The sequence below is a fragment of the Fukomys damarensis genome, unplaced genomic scaffold (assembly GCF_012274545.1).
Source record: "Fukomys damarensis isolate Sample0158 unplaced genomic scaffold, DMR_v1.0_HiC HiC_scaffold_16, whole genome shotgun sequence".
NCBI lineage: Eukaryota > Metazoa > Chordata > Mammalia > Rodentia > Bathyergidae > Fukomys > Fukomys damarensis.
The window spans coordinates 105,076,519-105,094,463 of NW_022900928.1; the positions used below are offsets into that span (position 1 = coordinate 105,076,519).

At 36.0% G+C, this 17,945-nt stretch overlaps 1 protein-coding gene and 1 pseudogene across 1 annotated transcript in view; both read left to right on the top strand.

Moving 5' to 3' along the window:
* The window catches only part of Pard3b (par-3 family cell polarity regulator beta), a 1,085,411-nt gene that overhangs the window by 52,140 nt on the left and 1,015,326 nt on the right, over positions 1-17,945 (top strand). The window lies entirely within an intron of this gene.
* On the top strand, positions 16,645-16,934 carry LOC104856626 (annotated as a pseudogene).

The window sequence follows — 17,945 nt, forward strand, 5'->3', positions numbered from 1 at the left end:
CAGCAAATGGGCCAAAGATACGAATAGGCAATTCACAGTGTATAGTAAATCCAAAGGTATGAAACAGAAAAAGAAGCTCAAAATTTCAAACAAAGCAGAGAAATGCAAATTAAAGCAACAATGAGAAAGCACACATTGATTTAACAAAAATATGAAAAGCCATTACACCTTGGGCAAAAACAGAATACTTGTGCACTGCAAGTAGAAAATGAAAACTGCTATAGGCAAAGTACAGGAAATTATGCCTAATGTAAACCACATTCATAAATCCACATCAAAAGCTTCCTTTGTCTACATGACTATACTTAGTACTTTTGTGTTTAGGTATATATGAGCATGGAAAGACATATAGAAGGTTGTGTGTGTGTACTGGATTGCTGACACAGAGGTCTGATGTAGATGGAATAGGAGGGAGGATAACAGGAATCCAATAATCAATAAATGAAAACACTGCACTTTTGAATTTGTATTTATTTCTATATAAGCAAAATTTAAGCATAAAATAAAACTTCATGAAACTTTCAACAAGTTCAGTATGTATTTGCTCTGGGAAACTACTGGTGAGGTGATATTCAGGAACAGTGCAATTTATTTCTTTGTTGATTAACCTCAAGCAATAGATGTCACTCAGAAAAATGAGTATTCCCCACCCTTCAATTAAGGGTCACAGGATAGACTCTCAAATACATAATACATGTAAGCTACACAAAACATTAAGTCCTTCTGGGAAAAGTTGGCAAATATAAATGAAGAATAAATTAATAGTGCAAGCCACCAGGATAACTTTTACACCAAACATCAATACCCAAATGAATTCTAATGCTACTGAATTACAGTTGTAAAGGGCTTTCGGGTGTTGTAGTCTAACTTCCCATGCAAAGGTAATCATTCTTTCTACAGCTTTGTTGACATTTGGCACCATCTCCTTCTTGATATTCCAGTACTGAAAGAACCAGGAACTCCTAGGGCTGCCTTCCAATCATTTTAGTCCTGTCCCAGGAAGCAAAATAAATCTTCCCTCACTTTTATGCCATAACTCTTCTAAGAGCTGAAGCAAAATCATTCCTTGGGCCTCTTTGTCTGTACCAAAGAACACCATATTCCTAAATGATGCTTCACTGGTCATAGTTCCCAGCCTCTTGTGATCCTGGCTACCTACTGTAGCACTCCGGCTGGCAATGTGCTTCCTAAATGAGGTCCCCAGAGGAAACTGGATTTCCAGCTATGGTCTGGCCTATCTAGACAACACCAGGGAAAGAATGACTGTTTCATAAATGCAGCCCAAGATTACATAGACACTGATTATTTTTTCTCAAGAATCACACTATGAATTCCAGTTGAAGTTGTGACCAACTCCACTTATTTTAAAATTAACTGTTTCCATATTAGGAATTAAACTTACATGATTGAATGTCTTTAGAATCAGAATTAAAAATTTTTTAAGGATTTTGATTGAGGGTACCAAAATTCTGTGATCTTGCACATATTCATTCTGATACCTGTTCCGTGAACTGGTACAATATTGCCTAAGAAATTATCCCCAAATTCAGCAGTCAACAATTAATGTTTATGGTCTCACACAGTTTCTATAAATGAGGAATTTGAGAGCATTCTAGCTGCGATTCTGGTTCAGGATGTTTCAGGAAGACATAGTAGGGATGTTGGCCAAGACTTTAGTAATCCAAGGTCTTTCCTGGTATGGAACATCCCTTTCTAAGATGGCTTACTCATAAGATAGGTAAGTTGGTGATGGATTACAGTCCCCCAAACTGTGCACCACTGCTAGGGTTGATGGAAACTTCTTCCACCAGTGGCTGGCTTCCCTTACTATGATGAACCAAGAGAAAGAGCCAGGAGGGAGCTGTAATGTTTTTAATGTATCTCAGATGTTACAATCACATCTGCCAAGTTCTATGGAGCGAGTTAGCTCTACTTTTAGAAGGAAAACATATCAAAGAATTGTAGGAATATTTTAAATATTACTAGCTGATTTATCTGTGGACTGAAAATAGGATGGGGGGAGTCAAAAAAGATGATTAAACAGGCATGTGTTTGAATTCAAACTCTGTCATGTACTAGCTATGTAAACTTGGGAGACTTACTAACCTTTCGTCCACCATGAAATGTGTGTAAATACAGCACATACCTCATTGGATTGAAGTGGCTGTTAAGTTGGATGGAATATGAAAAATACCTACTACAGTGTTTGGAATGTAATGAGTGTTCACTAACCTCCTCCATAGTTTTATCAATTAATTGATAAGAGATGCTGAAAGAACAGAAGAATGGCTTGAACAAAAGACTATCTTGCTAGGTAACACAGAAGGTCCTGGGTACAAGGATGTGGTGTCGTTTTAGCTAAAGTGTGTGAAGAGAGAAAGCAGAAACTTTGTAGTCAAGACCAAAATGTGAGATAAAAGGGATCCAGAACCAGGCAAAAAGATACACATTCCATTTATATGCCCAGCAGATTTTGTGCACACAAAATAATTTAATTTTAAATTTTGAGTCCTTTACATTTTTTACCAAAAAATTATTTTTGAAAGAGAATATTGAAAAACCACCTATGTTCTTTAAACACATCAAGGAGTGGTGTAAATAAGGTGAATTTTTTAAAAAAATACAAATATTTTATTATCTTTAGCACTCATTAAGATGTATAAGAGCAACTCTAATATGTAAGTTACCTAAAACATTGGAGAAAGTTTAGTTTTCTTTCTTTTTTATGTGAAAAATACCAATGAAGGCATTTATTAAAATAAGCTTATAATTGAGCTTTACAGTAAAAAACATTACATATTGTATAGCTTATTTTCTCGACTTCAATTCAGTGACTTGCATTTTCAAAGACTGTTTTGAAGTATGATCTAATCCTTATAACTCTACAGGATACAGAAGTTATTATTATCTCCATTTTACAGATGGAGAAGCTGAGACCTGAAGATCAAACACTTCCTGTTTTCTTAGGAAATTAGAATTAGGGACCTGTCAGAAGTAAGGCTTTTCTACTACCTGCCACACTGACTGGGAAGTTACATAATGTCAAACATTATAAAATAACTGTGTATTCCCTTTCACTTAACAAATAAAAATGAAATTAGTAACTCTTGTATGCTTTGCAATGTTCAAACTTACAGGCCATTACCTAGTGGTTTGGGGGAAAAAAAAGCCTTACCAGATTTATGAAGGATTTCTTAAATCTATGAAAATATATCTTGTGTTCCACTAAGGTGAAAGTGCACTTACTTTCTTCTATGCAAGAGTGATTTTAAGAGGGTCCCCATCATCCTTGGGGTTCGACAGATGTCCCAGTTTTCATACACTGTTTCTTATTCATTTATGGCTCAGCATTTACTGTGGTAACAGATCATCAGGTACTCATGACAATATTTGGCAGTTCACAGTTCAGGGCCACAACGTGCTCTGAGTGATGGGGTTTACAATTTCTACATGCTTATGGTTATAAAATTGTGCACAGGCCAGGGAAAGAAAATAACCCAGCAGATTATATTTCAATGTACCCATTAGAGGATCAGCATGAGACACCATCAGTAGCAGAGGAATTCATCAACTTCATAGGCGTGCAAGCCGTGTTAAAAGCCTTAACTTTACTAGAAATATAACAAGTAATAAAAACAGACAAGACCTGAAATGGTCTAATGGACCTAGCACAAATGTGGCGGAAGATTAACAGCACTAAATTTTTTCAATGTGGAAAGTTTCTCCAACATCCAGTAAGCAGTTTCTTGAAATTCAGGGCCTTCGAGTACAAATATTTGTGTCAGCATAAATAGGTTTCTGGATGGGCAAATTTTTGTCTACAATGTCACACTGAGTTCATATTCTTATAAACCATGATTGAGTTTTTAACCTTAATGCCTTTTACTGTAATGCACTGTGCAAATCATTTTAAATCCATTTGTTACCTTTTTATCTAGTGTTGATGAAACTATTTTCTTTCTGATAGTCATGCTTATATTTAGCAGTGTCTTCCTAGGCCTTCCAGAAGATTTATTCTTTAATTTTATTACTACATATTTGAGGTATATGGAAAAGTACACAAGTGACATAATAAATTTCATCTATCCCCAACAAACTAAAGAACTGAAATATTTTCCAGTGCATTTGAAGACCTATATAAACTCTTCTTCAAATGTAACCTACACTCTGCTCTTAGCAACAATCTCTCTGTTGTTTGAGGTTTATCATTTCTAATGTCCAGCTAATTTATACACAGTGAGTATGTATCACACATGTCTATGAACTATATATGTTCTACCTAAGCAATGTTTATTATTATTTTGCATATTTTAAACCATATATGAATGGGATAATTTAAGGGTACTAAAATATACTTTTGATATTTAATTTTTGTTCAATATTAGTTTTATATTAGTACATGTTGATATCTCTCATCTTAGTTCATTTATTTCCATCACTGTGTAGCAATATATGGGTTAATATAATTTACCTATTTTCTTAAGCTGTTTCTTAAGAAACTATTTGTGATTAGCCATAAAGTACAAGTGGATTTTTGTGATTTTTTTCAGTGTGCATTAAAGTCACCAAAATAAAAGAGCACATTAGTATTTGTAAGATGTGTTTCTTAATGGCAAATCCTGAAACAGATGCCTGCTTCTGAATGTTTGTGGCTATGTCATTTATTTGACTAAACAAATGTAATTATCAATTTTAAGCATACACAATTATTAAAATTTAAGCATATGCAATGATTAAATTTATTATCATTATTTATACCCTTAATTTTCTGAAATAGGTTTTCCATTTATCTGTCAAGGCAAATGGCATTGCCTTATTCTTATATGCATTTCTAATAACTAATTTAGTGCTTTATTGTATTCATGAACATTCACAGGTGGCTTCCAGTTGAAAATAGGTGCTTTGTTGGATACATTTCTATTGATCAAACAACGGAGGGGGTAACTTCCTCTCTATGCAATATAAACCTTAACAGGCACAATAACATGAAATATAATAGAGAAGTAGACCAAATACTGAGTGCAAAACTGTAGATGAGTCACACATGGATTCTGAGTCAAGTTTGCTTGCAATATGTCAATCATTGGCAATTATACTATTTTAATACTTTTGTATAAAAACTGACAATACTATCACAGTCTGCCTTTGCTTAGGTGTTTCAGAGTTAAAACATTCTTTTAAAGTGGCAAGGGAATAGAATAAGAAATGTTTAAGCAGAGACACAGAAAAATCATAATTCTAAATCACAATAAATAACTTAAACAATGGTGGTACAATTGACACATAGCTACATAATCATCAATGATTCTTGTCCAACAAGCTACTCATTTGAAATAAAATGCATTTTCAATCAATAGATGAAATGCATGTTATCTTATAGTGCCTCTAGGAGAACAAAGAAAAAATGTAAAAGCAAGAAGCAGAAACCCATGGCACACACTCTGATTGTTCCTGCTATAATTCTTTCTCATATTTTTTCTTTTTAATGAAGATTTGATTTTGTGAAAAAAATTACAAAAGTAATACATAAATATTTTGGAAAATTTGAGCAGCACAAGAAATTACAAAGAAAATGTAAAAGTTCAAAACTACTTATATATTTTCACATGTAGATGCTGTTGACATGTTAGTATACATGCAATTTCTTATCAATACATGTATATTCATTGACAAAGCATGAGCATATTGCAGGAACTTTTATGATCTTTTCTATAGGCTATCTGATATGCATATTTTCTATAGCACAATTCTTTATGCTTACTTGTAAATCCTCTAAATCATTACATTATGTGGGTGGGCAATAATTTACTTAATATGACTTTATTATTGTACAATTTTTTTCTAGTTTTTTGCACCCTATGAGCAAGGTCATAGTAAGCATCCTTCCTGATAAATCTATATGTTCATGATGATTCATTACCTAGCATAAAATCTTAGAAATGTCACCACTGAGCCAAATGCTACATGCATGTATAACATTTTTCTTATATGCTAACAGCTGTCCAAAGAATTCATTGCACCAATTTTTACTCTCATCATCACACAGAGATCTCATTTTCTCAAATAATAACTCTAATACATTTTACTTTTGATCTCAAGCCTTTACTAGCCCGTGTCCACACCTTTGCCATCTGACCTGATATTGACCTTTTTCTGTGGGTGCTCCTGATGTTGGCCATGTGTGCTTCCGTTAGCCAATGAGATATTTGCATTCATGGTGCATAGAGAATATTCAAAAGCGCTTGTGATTGGGTTTGCTCTCTGGTGGTAGAGTTATTGCCCAGGCCAGCCTACTTGTCCCAGAAAGAGAATGAGAGGCAAGCATAGAAAACTACACTCCAGTTGGTCAAAAGTATGTGACTGAGTCCAGCAGACACCAGAAAAATCCACTCCATTCAACCCAGTCAACCAATATGCAGTTGACCCCAATGACTTGAGAAAAATAATAAATTGTTGGTTTATTTGGCTACTGAGTTGGAGGGATAATTTTTGATACAGTGATAGATAAATGATAAAATCTTCAGTGCTGCTCTTCCAACATATTTTAGAGTTAGGATTTTGTTAAAAGCTTACAGATTACAAAGTACTTTCATGGTATTTCCTAATTCATTATTAACTTAATTTTGGAAACCCAGAAACTAAGATTCAGAAAGACTGTGTTGTGTTCAAATTTTCCCAGTTATTAAGTGGCAGAGCCAGAGTTCAGAGCTTATATATCTATTTCTTTTTCTATTTTTAACTTACTCTGTATAAAATCAGTTAATAAATACTTTAGCCTTTGTAAGCCATATAGTCTCTTGTGACTATTCAACGCTGTGACCATAGCACAAAAGTAGCTACAGATAATATGTATATGGGTGTGATTGTTTTTCAATAAAAATTTATTTACAAAAAAGCAGTCTTTTCCAATAAAACTTTATTTACAAAAATCCATCTTGTTTATCCTACCATGGCTGTTATTTCCACCTCTCAAATCAATCAACACTAATGAAGATATTAAAGTTTAGCATTATATAAAACCCTGTATGTATGTACATATATATATATATATATATACACACACACACACACACACACACACACATATATGATACATATGTGTGTGTGTGTGTATACTGAGCTTCATAGATTTGAAAGTGACAAAGATTCATCTTGTTCAATTTCATTCTAATTTCATTTGAAAATAGAAGCTACCAGGGAACCACATTAAAACAAACAAACAAAAAAATCCCTGCAACTGGCAATATACCTCCTTCAAAGCAATCACAGGTCGAAGAAAGATGCAAAGAAGATGATGGTTGGAAAAATGTATAAATGGCTTCTGGTCAATCATGAAAATAGAAAATAACTAAGCAGAATCTATCAAAATAGGCGATGTGTGAAAATGAGAATTTCCCAACTTGGTTCACAAAGGAGTGATTTGAAATGAAAACCCATGAATGCATGAATGAATGAATGAGCGATTGAAGAGGTGCTTAGGGAGCTAATGTCAACCCAACTCAATCTCAGTAAAGGTTAATTGAGACAAGGCAGCTGTCTCATCAGCTGAAGGGTGCAGTGCACATTGAGAGGCTTGGAAGCAGAAATTTTGAACAGTTCTAAAGTGATCAGAGCCATTTTCAGTGATCTATAGTTTTCTAAGGGTTCGGTTACTGTGTACAAAGGAACAAAAGTCACACCAAATTTTAAGACTAAATCACAGCTCTGTCACTTACTAGCTGTGCAATAATAGGTCCTATATCATAGGATTCCCTTTCAGATTAAAGGAATTGATATGCTTAATATGCTTAGTACAATCCTCATTACAGGAAAGAGGTAGATAGACTATTAGCTATTTGCCAGAATCAGCGCTGGACACTGGGGGTCCTTGACCTTGAGGAGTTCAGATTTGATGGGAGGTACTAATTGAGTAGTATAACAAAATGTGAAAAGTGCCATAACAAGGACATTCATAAGGAATCTTGGGGCAAAAGAGCGGGGCTGACTATCTCTATTGAGAGTCAGAGGTACTGTTCCTCAGTGTGCATGTATTTCATTATTATGAACATTGGTATTGAGGCACTACACTAACAAGTTACAATCACCATACTGTAACATCCTTTAGTGTAGAGATTAAAGACTATCTCCTACCCAGCATAGCCATTAAGGCTCAATAATGGTTTCATGAATACATTTTGAATTACAGACTTAGTAAGGAAAAAATTTTTTAAAGTTTAAAATTATGGTTGAAGAGGGGAAGTAAACTAGTCTCTGTTAACATTGTGATCATGTTCTACATATTGAGGTTCCATTGGGTTTATCTGATATTATTTCTGGGAGCTTTGGAATGAGTCGGATAAGAGTTTGCCAGTCCATTTCATCCCTAGTTACTGAGAACTTAGGTAAGTGACTTAATCCTCTAGAGAAATTTGTGTGTAAAATGATGCTTGGTGTAGGGCTTAAGAGCATCCTAAATCCTGGCTTGCCACAGTAGCATGGTGATGGACAACTAAGTTTTGGTTTTGGGTGTAGGTGGCATATTTGGGAAATGATCCAAAGAAGTGTAAGTGTGTGAATATGACAGACATGTGGGAAAGAGTGAAATATTAGATAGGTGTGCTAATGGGAAGGTCACTGCTGAAGAGAACTGGAGGTCAGCTTCCTCTCAGGTACAGTGACAGTCAGGCCTCAGGATTGTTCCACCAAGGACAGAAAAAGCTAGGGTATTGATGCACCAACATGTGAACTTCACTGATTTAGAACTGTCCCTGGGAGTGTTGAAATCTCCAGCTCTTCCAGGCAGACCTTGTGGAAGCTGAGTAAGCTCTCAGGACTCTGGACAAAGCCTTGAGGCAGAGAGGTTGAGCAGTCACAGGCCATGAGGTGACAAGACAGAGCCTGCAGGTGAGCCACAGGCAGCAGGGCATCCACAGTGCCTGTCACACCTCTACACACCCTCTTCCTTTTTGTTTGTACATTAGGAGAAAAAAATCTATAAGGGAGACTTTAGAAACAACTAAATGCAATGCCTGATCTTTGGTTAGATACAAGATTTTTAAACAATCAACAAGTGGGATGTCTTCTTATTAAAAAGCTTCTGCACAGCAAGAGAAATGACAAACACTGTGAAGAGACAATCAACAATGTTGGAAAAAAATTTTCACTAGCTGTTCCTCAGACAAAGGTCTACTATCTAGAATATATAAAGAACTTAACAAAATTAGACCTCTCAAATTTAAAGAACCAGTCCAAAAATGAGCATCTAAAATGAACAGACATTTCTCAGGCAAAGAAGTAGAAATAACAAATAAACATATGAAAAAATGTTCGACATCATTGGCCATTTGAAAATGCAAATGAAAACAATGCTGAGATTCTACCTCACCCCAGAAAGAATGATTGCTATCACAAAATCAACCAATAACAAGTGTTGGCAGGGCTGTAGGAAAAGAGGAACACTGCTCCACTGCTGGTGGGAATGTAGACTGGTACAACCATTGTGGAAAGCAGTATGGAGATACCTCAAAGAACTAGGATTGGAAGTCCCATTTGACCCAGGTATTCCCCTGCTGAGTAACTTCCCTAAAGCATTAAAAGAATTATACCATAGGATATATGTGCCCCCATGATCACTGCAGCACAATCTATAATAGCCAAAACTTGGAAGCAGCCCAAATGTTCATCAGTGGGAGACTGGATAAAGAAAAAGTGGTTTTTAAATAAAATAGAATACTACTCAGCCATAAATAACGAGAAATTAGGGACATTTATAGCTAAATGGATGCACATTGAGGCCATACTCGTAAGTGATATAAATAGGACACATGTGTAAATACTGAATAGTTTCTCTAGTGTGAGAAACTGAAAGCGAAAATGAGGACTAAAAGGTATAATGGATAATATAAAATAGGAAGAAAAGGGACAAAGAGGATGGGGAAATGGGAGGGGTGGAGGAAAGGAAAGAAGGGAATGGAATCAATATGAGAAAATGAAAAATAATGGAAACAAAGTCTTTGTAGATAGGGAGGGAAAGAGGAATTGAAGGGGAAAGGGAATGGAGAAAAAATAAGAACCAAGGTTGATTATGTAAAGGTACAAATTTCCAACAAAAAATGCCATTCTATTGTATACATTAAATATACCAATAAAATTTTTAAAAATAATTAAGTTGATTGGTACATTTTAGGTATACATATGAAACATTCATCATAGGGAATTTGTACCTGTACATGATATATCTGATTCTTATTTTTTCCCATTGAATAAATAAATAAATAAAATATCAGGATGTTGGAGGAAATTCTAGTATTGTCTGCATATCAGGAAATATTGTTGAATCAGTGTTACATTTCTTGGGTGTGATACTGATCTTTAGGCCACTTAGGAGAGAAGATACTTATTCTTAGGAAATGCATGCTGAAGTACATCTAATTGGAGTAGATTAATGTCTACTACTTGATTCCAAAGGCTTAAAAGTATACACACAAAGAAATCAAATACAGCAAAATTTCAACAGTTGGACTAATGTAAGGGATATAGAGGTGTTCATAATACTTTTAAAATGTTTATATAGGTTTGAAACTTTTCAAAAGAGAGTAGGAAAATATAAAAAGTAGAATTTGTCTCCATGGAATAAATATGCTGTGAGGATTAACCAAGAGCTCCAGGAAAAGCAAGTATCATGTGGCTAAGAACAAGGACTTCATTCAGAACAAGGACAAGGCTCAAGTCAAACTGCCTCTTGTAACAGCCATCTGAGTGATCTTAGGCAAGTAACTTATTTTGAGTCACTATATTTTCTCATCTGCCAATTAGGATTAATAAAATTCTTTTATTGTGGGATTATCAATTCTCGTGTGGGATGATTAGAATAGTGCCTGCCAAATATACATATGCTATGTATTATCATTGTTTACCAGTACCACAAGTGGCTGTCCATCCCAGTTTATTTCCTTTCAAAAGGTCCCAATTTGGGCAATAAATATTACAAGCACTTTAGGGCTGCTAAACAAAACTGCATAAATACAGTAACAGCTTCAAAACTGGTGTTGCTAGTTTTCTTTTCACTGTCCCCTATGTCCTCACCCCATCTGAGTCAAGAGCAAGACAATATGGCTCCAGATAGCAGGAAGAGATCTACAAAAGAAATGAGAGAAAGATCAGTAAAGTCTAGCTGTAGGCATGATAATAGGTATGGTTACCCAACAAAAGTCAGCAAATTGAGGCTCTAGCCATAGGACAATAAGAATGAAGAACAATGTACAATTTTAGGTCCTGGAAGAATCAACAAGAAGTTGGACTACTTAGCAAAACCCAAGCATGTGATGGTGGTGAGGAGAGTTGGGATTTGTTTACCAGAAATGTGGACAGTTATGAGCTTGGTCAAAGGACCGTAAGGCAGATAGTACAGCTAATGCACAGCCAGAACAGACCAGGATCTCAGCTCTGCTGGTCACTGGATAAGAGACTTTACACAAGTGGCATTCATTCTTCAAGCCTCAATTAAAAAAATTTATACAAGTGGGCCATCAATTCCCAGTTTCCTTAACCCTGTAGAAAAGGGGTGGTCAAGAGCACAGACTCTAGAAGCAGACCAGGTTGATTTCATACAACAATGTGACTGGAGGCAAATCATTTGCCTATGCACATGGGAAAATTATTTCATAGGGATACTTCCTGTACTAAAAGAAACACAGCATTAGCTAAGTGCAAATGATGTAGGAACCACTTACAATTTTAGGAGTAGGTTTAACTGCAAGTTACTAAAACATCTCGAATAGCAGTGACTTTGAAAGATGGAATTCTATTTTACTCCATTGTTTAAGAACTTCACAGATATAAAGCTAGGGGTTGTGTGGGGATGGAGGGCTTTCCATCTTGTTGCTCTGTACTGGATAGGTGCTTTTCACAGGGTCACCACTTGCCAAGAAGGAGGCTGGAGGCCAGAAATGTTATTTTTTTTGTGCGCTATCATCAACTGTAAACTAGGAGACTTATTACTAAGGAAAGAAAAGGTTAGACATTAAGAACAATTAGTAGTCTCTGTCATAATCCTCAATAAATGCTAACTTCTATTTTTATTATTATTATTGCAGCAGTATTTGTATTCTTGTTATTAATGCTCCATTAATTGTACAAGTGAGAATTAGATTGATCCAACACCTGAAATTAAACTGACTGAAGATAATAACCAAGGAGATTGTTAGAAAAATTGATTTCCATTTAGGTTTTACTTTCACCTCAGACATTAGAGAGTTTAAGAGTTGAAAAATAAGTGTCACTCTGGCATCTGATTTCATATTCATAACAATGCGCAAAAATGGATTATGCCTAAAATGATTGAGATGCTGTGGTTTGGTTGATGAACTACAGATGATATAGAAGAGAAATCAAGCAACTATAAGGCCCTTAAATATCTGGGAATAGTACATTTATTTTAATAACACAAAATGGAAATCAATTCCAATTTCAAATGAAGAATATATATGTGTTGGAATTAAATGGTCTTACACTCCTTTTGGCTCTAAAAAGGTGGAAAACATCAAGGAGAGTATGTGATATAAGAACAATTATATTAAAAAGTAGGAGTCCACCCTGCAGTATGAATATTTTTAACTGACACCATACAGCCCAACAAGATACAAGTATCATAAAAAATCAGAGATCAGAGAACTGAGAAATAAAAAATAACAAAGATAAATGAAAGATAAATGTTTGAGATGACAAAGTAAGGAATGCATATATTTAGATTTCCTTCTTTCAAGCTATATTTGGTGTTATTTTAAAAGTTTGCATTTGTAAAATGTCCACAAAAATCTAAACACAAGATTGAAATTCTGGTAACAAAAATCTCCAGAGATACAAAAAATCCCTAAACTCTTCTAAAAACTTTTAAATTTCCTGATCTATAATCATCATGTTATGATTTTTTTTGGTGTGTTTAATAATTTCTCATCTATCTTTGCATTTACCTAAGATGGCTAACTACAATGGAAAGATTTGCAGAATGTCACTCCCTCTGCACTGCCCTTCTACCCATCCACCTGGCAGGGTATTAACAGGCCATTCACAGAACCAGGGCACTGCATGAAACATCAGCATAATTAAATAACTCCACCAAATTCTGAGTAGTACTCCCAACTGTGCTGCTCCACACAAGAGTTTTTAAATATAGATCACCTAAGGTCTCGTGTGCGAATCTCACTTTTCTTCCTTATATTTCATGAGAAGCACTAAAATGGTATACAGCATTTGGAGGTAGATACCTTGGCTCTTTCTATTTCAGTAATTTCAAGCTCATTTTGCAAAAATATTCCATAACCATTATGTCTACATGATGTTAATATCTGTACAGAAAATGGAAATTTCAAATAAATTAGACCAATAGTGAATCTAATCACTTATTAAGAATAAAATATCTGGTTTCTGCTTTAAGTGAATAGAGTATACTTTATTGCTTGATCTGCTGCTAATACGACAGCCCAGTTCAATGGAATTTTCCCTTTTCTGACTCCCCTAACTTGTCACATGAGCAGTTTGCATCCAGGACTCAAGTAGACCTGCGTCTCAAGTGCTTTCTGAATTTCCTTCGTTGTTTTGGTGGGTTGTATTTTAATGTCAGTAGATGGCCTTGTTCCTTCTCCATTTTTTTATTCCCTCTATAGCCAACTTTTTCCTCTCGCTTTTCACACTCTGTCTCTATTGTTCTCATGTGTCATGTCTCTCTGTATCTCTTCACTCATCCCCTTTTACCTAGTCGTGACACACAGTAAGTGATATCTTGTCTTGCATTGTGTTCAGACCCCGGGCAGAATGCAGAAGTATGTGCCTTGTCATCTGATTCCTGTGCTGTTGGTGCAGATATCAGTACAGAAGCTAGAGTCTGAGCCACAGGAACAGGGGAGGGATATGGCCAGGATATTTTCAGAGAAAGGGGGATTAGAGGCTTGCCTGGGGAGAGAATGCATCTTCCTGGCTTGTTTCACTGTTTTCATCCTAAACTGTAATTGTATTAGTCATGGTTCTGGCAGGAAATAGATAGCAAACTTCACAGGGGTAACCATAAAGAGTTTAGTGAAGGAACTATCTACAAAGGTATAGGCATGGTTCAAGGAACAACTAGAGAGTTGTCTCATAGGACTGGTTGTCTTTGTTATAAAAATAAAGCCAAATTAGAGGAACCCAACAGAAAAAAGTTGAGAAAGTAACTGAGGAAATCAATATCATGACCTCCTTCTCTTCCCAGCCTCCAGTTTCCTGCTGGGCTCCCCTTTGGCCAAACCCAACAGGAAGCCAAAGAAAGAAAGAAAGTCATGCTGTCCACAGAGCACAGGGTTTGGAGGATAAATCAGAAGGGCAAGTAATGCAATAACCTCGTTTCAGTCAATTTCATGAATGCAGATCATGATGTCATAATATTATGTCATAATATAAGGTAGTTGTAATAGTGCTGTTTGAAGCGGTTTTAGTGATACCTTCATTTCATAGAATATATTTTCAAATGGCTTATACATTTATCCCATGGGCTCCAGGAATAAATGGACAAATTACAAAGCATTTAGATTGTGTTCTGGATGACCACATCTTGGTTTATAGTTATTGGCCTAGTGTATCATGGGTGGTTGGAATGTGTCATTTGTTTATTTTAGTAATAGGTATCAAAAGACTATTGCATGTCAGGCTTTGTAGCAGCTGTAAGAAAACAGGTCTGTTTCCTCTTGAAGCCCATTCCCTATACATAACTTTGAATTTTAACTATTTCCCTGTTGGTTAAGAAAGTGACTTGATCTAGGTATTGCATAATCCAAAGCCATTGCTCAAACTTGGGATTCATTATGATGTCTGCATGATGCTAATGTAACTGGGTCTGACTTATACTTTTGGACTAGTTTTCCAGTTTCTCATTATCCTCTTATTTAATGTTGAATGATGGGATACGCAGAAACATTAAGTTAAAAGCAAATACAGTTATTGTATTTTCATTTTAATCCCTGGCAAAGAACAGTAACTGGATTGTTTTGTTGTGCTTTGCTTTCAATTTGTCAGACTTATGCGATCTCTCTGCTGATCATGTTACATGGTGAATTAAAAAGAGCATGGGGCTTCTAGCCAGAAGACAAGCATTCTGAGATCTGGACCTGTCACAACTAGTTTTTGGATATTGGACAAGATATTTGATTTTTTGAGCTTTTACTTCTTCATTTGCAGAACTGAAATAGGAATGACAACAAGACAAGGTTGTCATATGGATTAAATGAAGTGATGCATGTGAGAGTTTTTGCTAAAACTACAAGGATCTACTCAGATCTTTGTTATTAATATAAGAATTAGCTTGCGGATTCACTGAAATATAGAGGCAGGCAGAGGATTAAGAAATGTTCCAACCACTCTCTTTTCTGCAACCTGACCTTCTACTGGCTGAATCCAAACAAGTCACACTGATGCTGTTGGTAAGGATTATACCCCCATAACACAGAACAAGGCACATGGGCTTTATTTAGAGCTTAGAGCCACAGATGATATCCAACACTATCCTCCACTTTATAGATGAAGAAATAGAGGTTTAAAGAGGCTAAGTACTTCCCCCAGGTCACACAACAAGAAAATGAAGGAGCCAAGATTCTAGGACAGTGCTGGTGGTGGCTCTTCCTCCTCTGTAGTGTCAGCAATCACTAGGTTTGGGTAGCACTGCTCCCTTCCTTCTTTGGTTCTAAGGCCACCCACACTTTTGCTAGTCATTCATATCTCCCATCCCTGTGGTTTTCCCAGGCCCTGCTCATATACTGGCAGATAGTCTCTTTATGATTATGCCTCTGTGTGCTTTCAGTACTCTACTGGGGCACTGACTGGTACAGGAAGATAATGATAACAGGTAGGTACTTCCTAGGAATGTCAACAGAGGATACATAAGTAATATTACTAGAATACTTAGAACAACAAGACATGAGAGCTCAACAAACATGTTCTTGTCATTTTGCTGTCCTCCCAAATTTAAAGCACTATTTTTCTGACTTGTTTTCTGCTGCAACCTAAGAAATCAGTCATCGGCTCCCTTTCATTCATGTCTGCCCCTACACACTCTACTACCCAAGTTCAGCTTCTAAGATCATAGCTTTCTAGTTATTACTACTACAGGCTTTGAACAAAATCAAACATTTCTAAAATATAGCTCATTCACACTCCTAAAATAAATCTAAAAAAATTAGCTACATGATTAGGACATACATTGAACGAGTATATCATTAACTTTCATTCATGAAATATCACTTTCGTATTTATGCATTGACTGGGTTAATTTGTAGAGAAATGGATGAAAAACAAATTGCTAACCACTTGGCAAGAGATACATCCTTAGTTAATCATACAGAGTGATGCAGTCTGGGGTAGTGTATATGCTAGAGATGACAAAAGTGGTAGATCTGTTTGGTAGATTAATGGGAGAGGCTCTAAAATATCCATGAAGTTCAGTTTTAAAAATAGTCACTATGAGGGATGGGGGGATTTAGCTCAGTGGTTCCAGCGCCTGCCTCACAAATGCAAGGAGCCAAGTTCAATCCCCACTACAAAAAAAAAAAAAAAAAAAAAAAAAAGTTACTACAGTCCCCTCTCCCCGCCCGCCACCTGACCATGCGCCTGTGCGCCCAGATTTCAACAGACTTCGCCCAAATGCCATCCTAAATGGAACACAACATGGAAAGCATGATGTTTACGTTTCACAAATTTGCCAGGGACAAAGGCTACTTAATGAAAGAGGACCTGCAAGTACTCATGGAAAAGGAGTTCCTTAGGTTTTTGGAAAATCAAAAAGACCCTCTGGCTGTGGACAAAATCATGAAGGACACGGACCAGTGCCGAGATGGCAAAGTGGGCCTCCAGCGCTTCTTTTCACTAATTGAGGCCTCACCTTTGCGTGCAATTATTTCGTAATGCACATGAAGCAGAAGGGAAAGAAATAGTCAGACTCGAACATTTACTCCTGCCCTGATGAGAGTTCTTCCAAAGGGCCACTTAGGGAATCTGCTCCTCAGTTTCCCCTTTTATAAAGGTTTCATGAGCAGATCAGGACACTTAGAAAGTGTACAAATAACATCCAACTCACATTGGACAAGCAGAGTAAGTTAGTCAAATGCTAGATAAGCTTTTGATTTTTATATTGTTTGCATCCTCTTGCCCTCAATAAAGTCTTTTTTTAGTTCTGGAAAAAAATAGTAACTACATATTGGAGGTTTTCAAAAATGGATAAATAACATAAAGTCTGATTTTGACAGAGTATAAAATCTTCCTTTAAATGTTAGTAAAAAAGTTTGGAATTCTGTACAGAAATAGAGCCAAAATAACAATTTAAAGCAAAGAGTGGATGTTTCCATGAGGTTAATTCTAAACCTAGCAGTGCATAATTGTAGTGATGACTTTCCTGGAGATATTGGTACTGTAGAATCTGAGTTTGGTTAGGGAAATGGCTGCTTCAAGCTAGAGAAATGAGGGGCTCAAACCCTGCAACTGTAGATCACATCAGTTCTATTATATAGAACTGTAAGAAGTTACAGTTACTCCATGAACTACACTCTTTCTATCAACAAGGTCTTTTTTCTACAGTTCCTTCCTTAGGGCTGATAAATGTAAGTCCACCTCACCCTGAAATGAATACTCCCTTGCCAATGGTCACTTAAACTATCATCACATCATCTCTTTCCATAGCAGCCACAGATTATGAAGCCTTTGTTTCTTCCTTTCTCACCAACCATTTACTTCTGCAATCCACTGAAACATTCAAAGAAATATAACATATCAGCATATCAGTCTAGAAAAATAGAACCAACAGGATGTACATAGAAATATAAGAGGTTATTTATTATGGGACTGGTTCATAGAATGATGAAAACCAAGAAGTCACACAATCTTCTATGTGTAAACTGGAGAGCCAGGAAAGCCAGTAGTATATTCATTTACAGTATGAAGGCCTAAAT